The sequence below is a fragment of the Cyprinus carpio genome, chromosome B11, assembly GCF_018340385.1.
Source record: "Cyprinus carpio isolate SPL01 chromosome B11, ASM1834038v1, whole genome shotgun sequence".
Lineage (NCBI taxonomy): Eukaryota > Metazoa > Chordata > Actinopteri > Cypriniformes > Cyprinidae > Cyprinus > Cyprinus carpio.
This window is the reverse complement of record NC_056607.1, coordinates 9,534,061-9,545,266: the sequence shown is the minus strand read 5'-3', so window position 1 is coordinate 9,545,266 and position 11,206 is coordinate 9,534,061. Positions and strand designations below refer to the sequence as shown.

The 11,206-nt window shown below is 35.5% G+C and overlaps 1 pseudogene; it reads left to right on the top strand.

Annotated features, from left to right (window-relative positions):
- The first annotated feature begins 1,325 nt into the window (after positions 1–1,325).
- Positions 1,326–9,996, top strand: LOC109097643 (annotated as a pseudogene).
- The last annotated feature ends 1,210 nt before the right edge of the window (positions 9,997–11,206 follow it).

The window sequence follows — 11,206 nt, the reverse complement described above, 5'->3', positions numbered from 1 at the left end:
AACTAACTATTAACATCTAAATTTGAGTTTCAAAATATAGTTATTACTAGTACACAAACATCTGTAGATGTTCTCTAATTTATAGTTCTGGTGAGGTATATGTTATTATAACAAAATAAAAACAAAAATGTGGAATTTAAAAGGATGAAGTAGACAAAATCTGCTCGTGCTAACTCTTAATAAACTTTTTTTCTGTATGTTTTCAGTATATTTTGCAGTACACAAGTGACATTAGATCTAACCTTGCGCTAAGCAGAGATGTAAACAAGTCATTTTTGTCATTGTAAACAGTTCTGTAATGTATGAGAGTCTTTACAAACCTGAATGCAACAGTTAACTAAAGATTAATCAGATATATTGAAATAAAATAAAACACCGGTATTGACAAAATTAAATGGGCTATTGATATTTGGGTCACAAAATATTAAAATGGATTTTTTTTTTTTTGTGGTGAAACTGCAGTAAGTAAATAAGACTGCACTATGACAGTGCTTGCATTATTACTAAGCTTGTTTACTTTCTGAATGGCTGAAATATGAGGCAGCCCATCTCAAATCTGAGCCATTTGACTTGATGTTTGTTTTCAGAAAAAGTTCACTGCATTATGTTACAATCTTCGAAAGAAATGCATTTTGTTACACATTTTCAGAAATGTCTACCTTGTACAAACAAATAAATAACAGGCATTATGACGTCAATGTAATGATTCATATCATGAGGAAACTTATTGCAGAATTTTTCCATACCACTATTTTGAAAGATTAAAGGTACAATCAGGATTTGCAGTAACTGGTCATTTTTTGCGGTTGTGCAAATGCTGTGGCAACTCATATTTAGAGTTTCTTTAGAATGCAACAACAGCACATTTGCCTGACTGTACGTTTATATTTTATTTCATAAATACAGTACATTTTATGTTTCCCATGCTAGGAATTTTTCACTACTTTCAAGTGATGGCAGTGGCACTAAGAGTTCCATAGTGTTTCACCATGCAGAGTAAACATGCCTGAATATTCAACCACAAAATTTCATCATTGATTATTATCTATATTTGATGGAAGTTTTTGTTGTTGTTGTTTGTTTGTTTTTAGTTCTTGCAGCTTTTGTCAATACCAAATGTCTATTTGTTAGTAATGGCAAGATTATAATCAAGATACCATGTAAATAATTTATTATATTTGAGGAGAAAGTCCACATTACTGTGTACCATGGGTTGTTTTGTTTTCTAAGTACGCTTGACATTCTCTGTGTATTGGACCAAAATAAGCTCTGTCCTAAGAGCCTGTCGTAAGAGCACATATTGACAATGATACTTGTTCACTTTAATACAGAAACAAGGTATAGATATTTACAGCTTCCACATTAACTTTACAGTCACCAGTCGCTATGCTACTACAATCATCACAAGCCGTGTGACAAATGTGTTGAATCAGTCTCAAGAGGTCCATTTTGAAGTCAAGATTCCCAAGGATGCCTTCATCAGCCAGTTTAGAATGCAAGTAAATACACAAACACTATCCAAGGCATTAAAATGTTCAAGCAATTGTACAAAATTAACATTCCTCACTCATATACTATTCTCATGTGAACAGCCAGACTTGTCTAATTTAAATTAAACTATTAACAGTAAAAAAAAAAAAAACCCGACTTTTTAGTACATTAATTTTAACTACTCCCATTCTGTCTAATAACCTCAGTCACTTTTTTAAAGCTAATAATAACAATCCTTTTCACATTAGGACCATAGAGGGGAAATTATATGATGGGGTTGTGAAGGAAAAAGAAGAAGCTCAGCAGCAATACAGCGTCTTCCAAATTCATAGTGTATGTAGATAATCATTTATGTTAAGATATTTGTAAATAATAGTTTAACAAAATAGATTTACTTAAGGATTATTAAATATTATTGTATCTCTTTCTATTTTAGTGCTGTTGGAAGGACTTTAGAGGACTTTAAAACCTCAGTGACAGTGGCTGCTTTTAGTAAAGTGACCTTTGAGTCGACCTACCAGGAACTGCTAAAGCACATCAACATCAAATATGAGCTACTCATCAATGCACAACCAATGCAGCCAGTGGCTGACTTCAAGGTATGAAAAGACACACATCAAGATTGATGTAATTAGGGTTTATAGACGGGCTTAATGTTTATCATAATGGAAAAAGACAAAGAAATGTAAAATTTCTGAATTTTATTTTGGTTAGATTGACATACACATCCATGAGAATACAGGAATTTCAATCTTGGAGGTCAAAGGTGCTCTGAGCACTAAGGATCTGACCAATGCAGTCACAACCATCAGAGCAGACAAAGATGTATGAAAAAAAAAAAAGAAAAATCAAAGGAAACCAACTTCTTGCTTGATTGTGTTAATGTGATATAATATAATTTGACAACTTTTTCCATTTTGCAATCTTAGACATGGGTGAAATTTTACCCCACTTGTGATCAGCAAACAAAGTGTGATGACTGTTGTAAAAATAAAAACAAAGTCAACATCATAATTAATTAAGATCACTAGAAACAATAAAAAAAAAAACAGACATGAAGACAAATATTACAACATAAACTGTCAGGAAGACAAATGTGATGATGACCAGAAAGTTTTCACTGTGACACCGATTTACAGAAACAAAGTGACATAAATCATTCATTTACAGTTAGAGTTTAGGAACTCATTCCTACTTGTCAAATATCCTAATTTTTCAGGTATCAAATGACTACTTCGTTCACTACTTTGCACCAACAGATATTCAGCACATTCCCAAAAATGTGGTGTTTATCACTGATGAAAGTGGCTCCATGTCGGGCAAAAAAATAGAGCAGGTGAATTTGTTTTTTCTTTTAGTTTGTTTCTTCTTTGGGTTTTACTTGGTGAACTGTTGAATCTTAAGAACAACACAGAAGAAATCATTATTTTTCATATAGTTATGGTTTTCCTAAGTTTTAGCCTATGAAAGCATTATATTTTAGACTCGTTTGGCAATGCTGAATATTCTGAGTGACCTTGCTGAGAATGACCACTTTTGATTAATCACGTTCAGTGGTCACATTCAAACCTAGAAACCTGAACTCCTAAAAGCAACTGAAGAAAACGTTGAAGAAGCCAAGACGTTTATGAGGAGAATTAGGAGTGGAGGATGTAAAGTATCCACTGTCTGCTAACTGAATTAAAGCCTTCTAGATGAATAAATGGATTTATGAGGAAAAAAAAAATACCCTTAAGTGAAAATGATGCCTAACTGACATCATTCAGGAAACATATGATCTCCATGGTTTAAGTAGTTGAATAGCCAGGTCTTTGACTGTGAAGCAAATTAAAACAAAGACATTCTAGACTTCCACTCTAGTACATATTTGTAACATTTTCTTTCCTTTCAGGCACAGACATAAATGCTGCAGTGCTAAAAGCTGTGGACATGATAAACAAATACCCACAAGAGGGATCCGCATCCACCCTGATCCTGTTGACTGATGGAGACCCCACTACAGGCACAAAATAACTGATTCAATCTTGCATGCACTCTTGTATATGTACATAAATATTGCACAGTCATGGCCAAAATGACTGGCAGTGACATATACTCTCACTGGCCACTTTATTAGGGACACCTTGCTAGTACCGGGTTGGACCCCCTTTTGACTTCAGAACTGCATTAATTCTTCGTGGCATAGATTCAACAAGGTGTCGGAAACATTCCTCAGAGATTTTGGTCCATATTGACATAATAGCATCACAAAGTTGCTGCAGATTTGTTGGCTGCACATCCATGATGCAAATCTCCCATTCCACCACATCCCAAAGCTGCTCTATTTGATTGAGATCTGGTGACTGTGGAGGCTATTTGAGTAAAGTGAAGTCATTGTCATGTTCAAGAAACCAGTCTGAGGTGATTTGAGCTTTGTGACATGGTGCATTATCCTGTTGGAAGTAGCCATCAGAAGATGGGTACACTGTAGTCATAAAGGGATGGGCATGGTCAGCAACAATACTCAGGTAGGCTGTGGCATTTAAATGATGCTCAATTAGTACTAAGGGGTCCAAAGTGTGCCAAGAAAATATCCCCCACACCATTACACTACCACCACCATCAGCCTGAACCGTTGAGACGAGGCAGGATGGATCCATGCTTTCATGTTCTTTACGCCAAATTCTGACCCTACCATCTGAATGTCGCAGCAGAAATTGAGACTCAACAGACCAGGCAACTTTTTCCAATCTTCTATTGTTCAATGTTGGTGAGCCTGTGTGAATTGTAGCCTCCGTTTCCTGTTCTTAGCTGACAGGAGCAGCACACGGTGTGGTCTTCTGCTGCTGGAGCCCATCTGCTTCAGGGTTCGATGTGTTGTGTGTTCAGAGATGGTATTCCGCATATCTTGGTTTTAACGAGTGGTTATTTGAGTTACTGTTGCCTTTCTATCATCTCTAACCAGTCTGCCCATTCTCCTGTGACATCAACAAGACATTTTAGTCCACACAACTGCCACTCACTGGATATTTTCTCTTTTTCGGACCATTCTCTGTAAACCCTAAAGATGGTTGTGCGTGAAAATCCCAGTAGATCAACAGTTTTTGAAATACTCAGACCAGCCCATCTGGCACCAACAACCATTCCACGTTCAAAGTCACTTAAAACCCCTTTCTTCCCCATTCTGATGCTTGGTTTGAACTTCAGCAAGTCGTCTTCACCACATCTAGATGCCTAAATGCATTGAGTTGCTGCCATGTGATTGGCTGATTAGCAATCTGTGTTACATTGATTAGCAATTGAATAGGTGTACCTAATAAAGTGGCCAGTGAGTGTATTTTTGCAATGTGTGCTGTTACAGTTGTGGTGTTGATTCTCCCAGAGATCCAGGAGCAATTTGGCAAGAGTAATAATTAAGTGATCTGAAGATCATGACATTTAAATTTTGGATTTATGGCCAGGCAACTCCCCATAGCCTAATCCCAGAAATTGTGATCTACTTCGAGCACTAATAAGTCAAGAATGGATTGCCATCATTCAGAATTTGATCCAGAAGCTAATATCCAGAATGCCAGAGCATTGTTTTCACGTATACCATAGAAACATAAAAAAAAAGAACTACATATACTGAAGCAAATACTTTGCGAAACACTAAATTTGTCACTGCCAGTACTTTTGGCCATGACTGTATATGAACAGTTTACATATGAAGTCACCAGCACAGCACAAAAGTGTCAAAAAATGTATGACCCTCTACACCACGGTTCCTCAAATCTTGCCCTAGAGGGCCAATGCGCTGCAGAGTTTAGCTCCATCTCTGATCAAACTCACCTACCTATGATTTTCTTATGATCCTGAAGACACTGATTTGCATGCTCAGGTGTGTTTGAACTCTGCAGGAAAGTGGATCTCGTGGGCCAGATTTGAGGATCCCTGCTCTACACTAAAATATGACGGTCTATACATTTTACAAATTGTCCAATTTTGCTTCATTGCCATACATAAAATCCCTCTTGATATTTATTGTTTTACACAAAATTGAGACCAACCCAGAGAAGATTCCAGAAAATGTGAAAAAGGCGATTGGTGAAAAATTCCCTTTGTACAGTTTGGGATTTGGGTTTGATGTCAACTTTGAGTTCCTGAAGAAGTTGTCTAAGGTGGTATATCATAGCAGTGTATTTACAGGGGACCTCAGTAGTGACAGACCTGAACACGAGAACTTCATTAAAAGATTGTGGGCCTTTCTTACAGTGAAGCAGCTTTTGGAGAAAATGTATGTGTGTGTGTGTGTGTGTGTGTGTGTATATATATATATATATATATATACACACACACACATACACATACACAGAGTAGAATCATAATGTGTGTGTGTGTGTGTGTGTGTGTATGTATATATATATATATATATATATATATATATATATATATATATATATATATATATATATATATATATATATATATATATATATATATAAATATATATATACACACACACACACACACATACACAGAGTAGAATTATAATGTGTGTGTGTGTGTGTGTGTATATATATATATATATATATATTTAGGTAGGCCACTTTATTAGGTAATTCTGATTCAACTCTATGTATGTCTATGGGATTACAGAATTTTAATGTTGATTTTTTCTTCCGTACCTCAGGGTGCTTCTAAAAGACCTGGAAAAAGAAAACGCAAAGAAAGAAGCCCTTGAGCTTTCTCTGGAGTACAAGTTTGTCACACCGCTTACATCAATGGTGGTCACCAAGCCCCAGGATGAGGAAATGCAGGTTGCCCACAAACCCAAAGAGGAAGAGAAGCCAAAAAGGCATTCATCCGGAGGTAATAAGATATGTAAGATCAAATAAAGAAAAAGAGCTTAAGGATATTTATTTGTTTATCAGGATAATCTTTATGATATTTTGCTTATGAGCATTATTTCTCATTTAGCAAGCAGACAAATGTCCATGCCCAGTCATGCAAAGTCTCCAGGTACACAGATTTTTACTTTTTCCTGCATTCCCAACATGTTACCACAAAGGAAATAAATATAAAAAACTTTATGTAAGAACTTTATGTAGTAACTTTTTGTGACTTTATGTAATATGCATTTGCCAAACAACTTATCAGTTATTATTCTAACTGTTTAAAGGTTTGGGTTCAGCAAAATTTAAGAATAAATAAATTAATACGTTTATTCAGCAAGGACACATGAAATTGAGCAAAGGTGACAGTAAAGATACTTTTTTATTCATCAATTTACTATTCATGAAATAATACATGGAAAAAAGTCTTACAGTGTATCATCGCAGGAGTAAATTATATTTTAAAATATATTACTCTACTTGCAACCCAAACTTTATTTCTAAAGCACTTTCAACAAGTGAGATCGAGGAACCACCAGATGTAACCGATCAGTTGAACGCAACAGAAAACTGTTGTTTTAAATTATAAAAATATTCAATATTTTACAATAATACTGTTTTTACTCAAATTTCAAACAAATAAATGCAGCCTTGGTGAGCATAAGGACTTCTTTCGAAAAGATAAAAAATTCTTACCAACCCCAAACACTTCAATACAAATATTTTAAAGAAATAATTTATCCGCAGAAAACAACACAAAACATACTACTATTAGGGGGCCACACAGTCCTTCATATTCCAGAAAATAACTTCCTATTCTACTACTCCAAACTGCAGTTAATATGCTTCTTGCCTCCAGCGGTGTAAGGCAACATGGTACTGTACATCACTTTTTCTTTTTCTATTATTTCATTTCATGTGACACTGAAATCCCCACGCAAACCTATTTCTAACACTCTTAACTTTCATAGAGTCCCGGAGCCCAAAGAGACGATCAAGACCCCCTAAGCAGCACCTATACACGGTGAAAAGTATGTGTGTATTCTAATATGTTAATGAATATTAAATAATCAATTATAGCTGTTATACTACTAGCTGTTAGCTTCTATTATAGCTGTCTTGTTTTCCAGACTTTAAGAGTTTTGAATAACTTCAATGATTTTGGTACAGCTTTAATCACTGAACCTACAACATTGATATGTCTGCCATATAGTTAACAATATTGTTATATAAATAGATTTTTCATCTTACTTGCTTATTCCAGATTCATACCTACTACTATTTTTCTGTGGCCTGCCATTTGGCAACAACCAAAAGATGTCGGTTTGATGGATATTTTAGGTAAGAGAGTTACTGTACTGATACTTCTGTACTGATACCAAAGGTGGTCTGTAAGGGAAGATATTGTGGTTATTAAACCAGCACTGTGGATAATATTTTAAGGAGAGGCTGGTATTTCATATTATGAGATCCCAGGATCACAAACACCAACTTTAAAGATAAAGGACAAGGAAGTGAAGACATCTTGGTAAGTGATCAATAAATATACACTGCCAGTCAACAGCGTGGAATAATTATGATTTTTTTTTTAAAACAAACTATTTTCTAATGCTCACAAGGCTGCATTTATTTAATAAACAACAACAACAACAACAACAACAACAAAACAGTAAAACGGATATATTGTGCAATATTGTTATAATGTAAAATAACTGTTTTCTATTTTCATATATTTAAAATGTAATTTATGCCTGTGATGCCAAAGCTAAATTTTCATTATCATTACTCCTGTCTTTAGTAGCACATGATCCTTCAGAAAACATAATGATGATTTGGTGCTTAGTTATTAAAATCTTAATTATTACAAACTTTTGACTGGTAGTGTCCATATACAGTGGTGTGAAAAAGTGTTGGCCCCCTTCCTGATTTCTTAGGTTTTTTTGCATGTTTGTCACACTTTAATGTTTCAGATCATCAAATAAATGTAAATATTAGTCAAAGATAACACAAGTAAACACAACATGCAGTTTTTAAATGAAGGTTTTTATTATTAAGGGAAAACAAAATCCAAAACAACATGGCCCTGTGTGAAGAAGTGTTTGCCCCCCCTGTTAAAACTGTGGTTTATCACACATGAGTTCAATTTCTCTAGCCACACCCAGGCCTGATTACTGCCACACCTGTTTGCAATCAAGAAATCTCTTAAATAGGACCTGCCTGACAAAGTGAAGTAGACCAAAAGATCCTCAAAAGCTAGACATTATGCCGAGATCCAAAGAAATTCAGAAACAAATGAGAAAGAAAGTAATTGAGACCTATCAGTCTGAAAAAGTTTATAAAGCCATTTCTAAAGCTTTGGGACTCCAGCAAACCACAGCGAGAGCCATTATTCACAAATGGCAAAAACATGGAACAGAGGAGAACCTTCCCAGGAGTGGCCGGCTGACCAAAATTACCCCAAGAGCACAGCGACGACTCATCCAAGAGGTCACAAAAGACGCCACAACAACATCCAAAGAACTGCAGAACTCACTTGCCTCAGTTAAGGTCAGATGATCATGACTCCACCATAAGAAAGAGACTGGGCCGCTTCTGAGCAAAAGGAACATAAAGGCTCGTCTCTGTTTTGCAAGAAAACATCTTGATGATTCCCAAGACTTTTGGGAAAATACTCTGTGGACTGACGAGACAAAAGTTGAACTTTTTGGAAGGTCCCATTACGTCTGGCGTAAAAGTAACACCGCATTTCAGAAAAAGAACATCATACCAACAGTAAAATATGGTGGTGGTAGTGTGATGGTCTGGGGCTGTTTTGCTGCTTCAGGACCTGGAAGACCCGCTGTGATAAATGGAACCATGAATTCTGCTGTTTACCAAAAAATCCTGAAGGAGAATGACCAGCCATCTGTTCGTGACCTCAAGCTGAAGTGAACTTGGGTTCTGCAGCAGGACAATGATCCAAAACACACCAGCAAGTCCACCTCTGAATGGCTGAAGAAAAACAAAAGGAAGACTTTGGAGTGGCCTAGTCAAAGTCCTGACCTGAATCCTATTGAGATGCTGTGGCATGACCTTTAAAAGGCGGTTCATGCTCAAAAACCCTGCAATGTGGCTGAATTACAACAATTCTGCATCAATGAGTGGACCAAGATTCCTCCACAGTGCTGTAACAGACTCATTGCAAGTTATCGCAAACGCTTGATTGCAGTTGTTGCTGCTAAGGGTGGCCCTTAGCAGCATGTTGTGTTATCTTTTACTAATATTTAAATTTGTTTGATCTGAAACATTAAAGTGTGACAAACGTGCAAAAAAAAAAAAAAAAAAAAAAAAAAGAAATCAGGAAGGGGGCCAACAATTTTTCACGCCACTGTAGTTGAATTTCTATAAAAAATGTATTTTGGCATAAGTTTTTAGGTAAGTGTATTGTTATTTCAGGGTGATGGTGAAGGACTACAGACTTGCTTCTGCTCCTGTGGTTGGATGTTGGCTTGTACCATTCCAGGCTGTCACACAGCAGGAGCTCTCTGACCTCGCCATCACTCAGCTGTACAATTCAGCAAAACAACAACAAAAAAGATTATCCATTATTGTGCTGACCTTTCCAATAATAACATATTCTTTATATGTACATTGTTGATCAAATAGTTATAAAATGGTCTTCTAATGGCAAATAGTAGGGGAATGACCAAGTTATTTTCATCTTTAGCATGATTTGATTACCATATCTTTGAATGTTTATGAATGTGTTTTTCTTTGCTCACACAAATGCACCTGGGCTTTAACGGGCAAACCATGTGATAAAATAGCAATTAAAATCGCAAATCAAAATTATCTATACATAGTAACCCTTTTATTGGTGCCTCTGTAAGCACTGATTGTGATAATTGCTGGAAAATATGTATTTTTTGTGGACCTGCCTGAAAATATAATAAAAGCACAACACCAAGCTTCTACAGAATGTATTTACAAATTGTATAGATAATATATTTTCTTGAAAAGCATGCCTCGATATTGAGTTATGTGGTGTTCAAGAGACTCTCACTGCAAATAAAGGGGGAGGTTTCTTCATCCGGTCAATAACAGCCAATAGCATGCTGAGGGCTTGAGTTTAAAGGCAGTGTGTTTTTGAGGTCAGTATCTTGTCCAGGTCATGATGGATCGAGCAGCTCTCCGGCTGATTCTCTTGGGTGTCTTTCTCATCTCAGCCACTTCAAACCCTGTTAAGAAGGTGAGGGTAAAATTTTAGTTCAAGACAGAAGACAAAATTCTTAAATACTCTAACAAATCAGGATAAAACAACAGATTTATATTTGTATTTGAGATCAAGGTCTAGACAAACTAGATATACTTCATACTTGTTGAATATATACTATTGTTAAAAAAATTAAGGTCAGATTTAGATAATAATAATAATACTTTTAATCATTAAATTGATCAAAAGTTTTTTTTTTTTTTTTTGCTTCATGTTCACAAAGAAATCCTGAAAAAACTTAATATTTCCACAAAAAATGCTTCATTAATTAATACACGTTTCTTGATCAGCAAATTGGCATATTATAATTATTTCTGAAGGTCCATGTGACAGAACACAGGAGTAATGGCTGTTTTTATGAAACTACTGTTTTTATATGTATTTTTGGTTTAATAAATGTAGCCTCGGTGAGCATAGACTTCTTTCAAATACATTAAAAAAAATGTAGTTCCCAAACTTTTGAACAGTAGTGTTTATTATGTATTTTGATATTTAATATGATTTAGCTTGTTGTATATTCTGTCTATTTTCTTAACAAAACCACAGTGCAATGTACGAAACCAGCTATTTATTCTCAACTGCATGGTTTATCTGTTTAGACATTTTCATT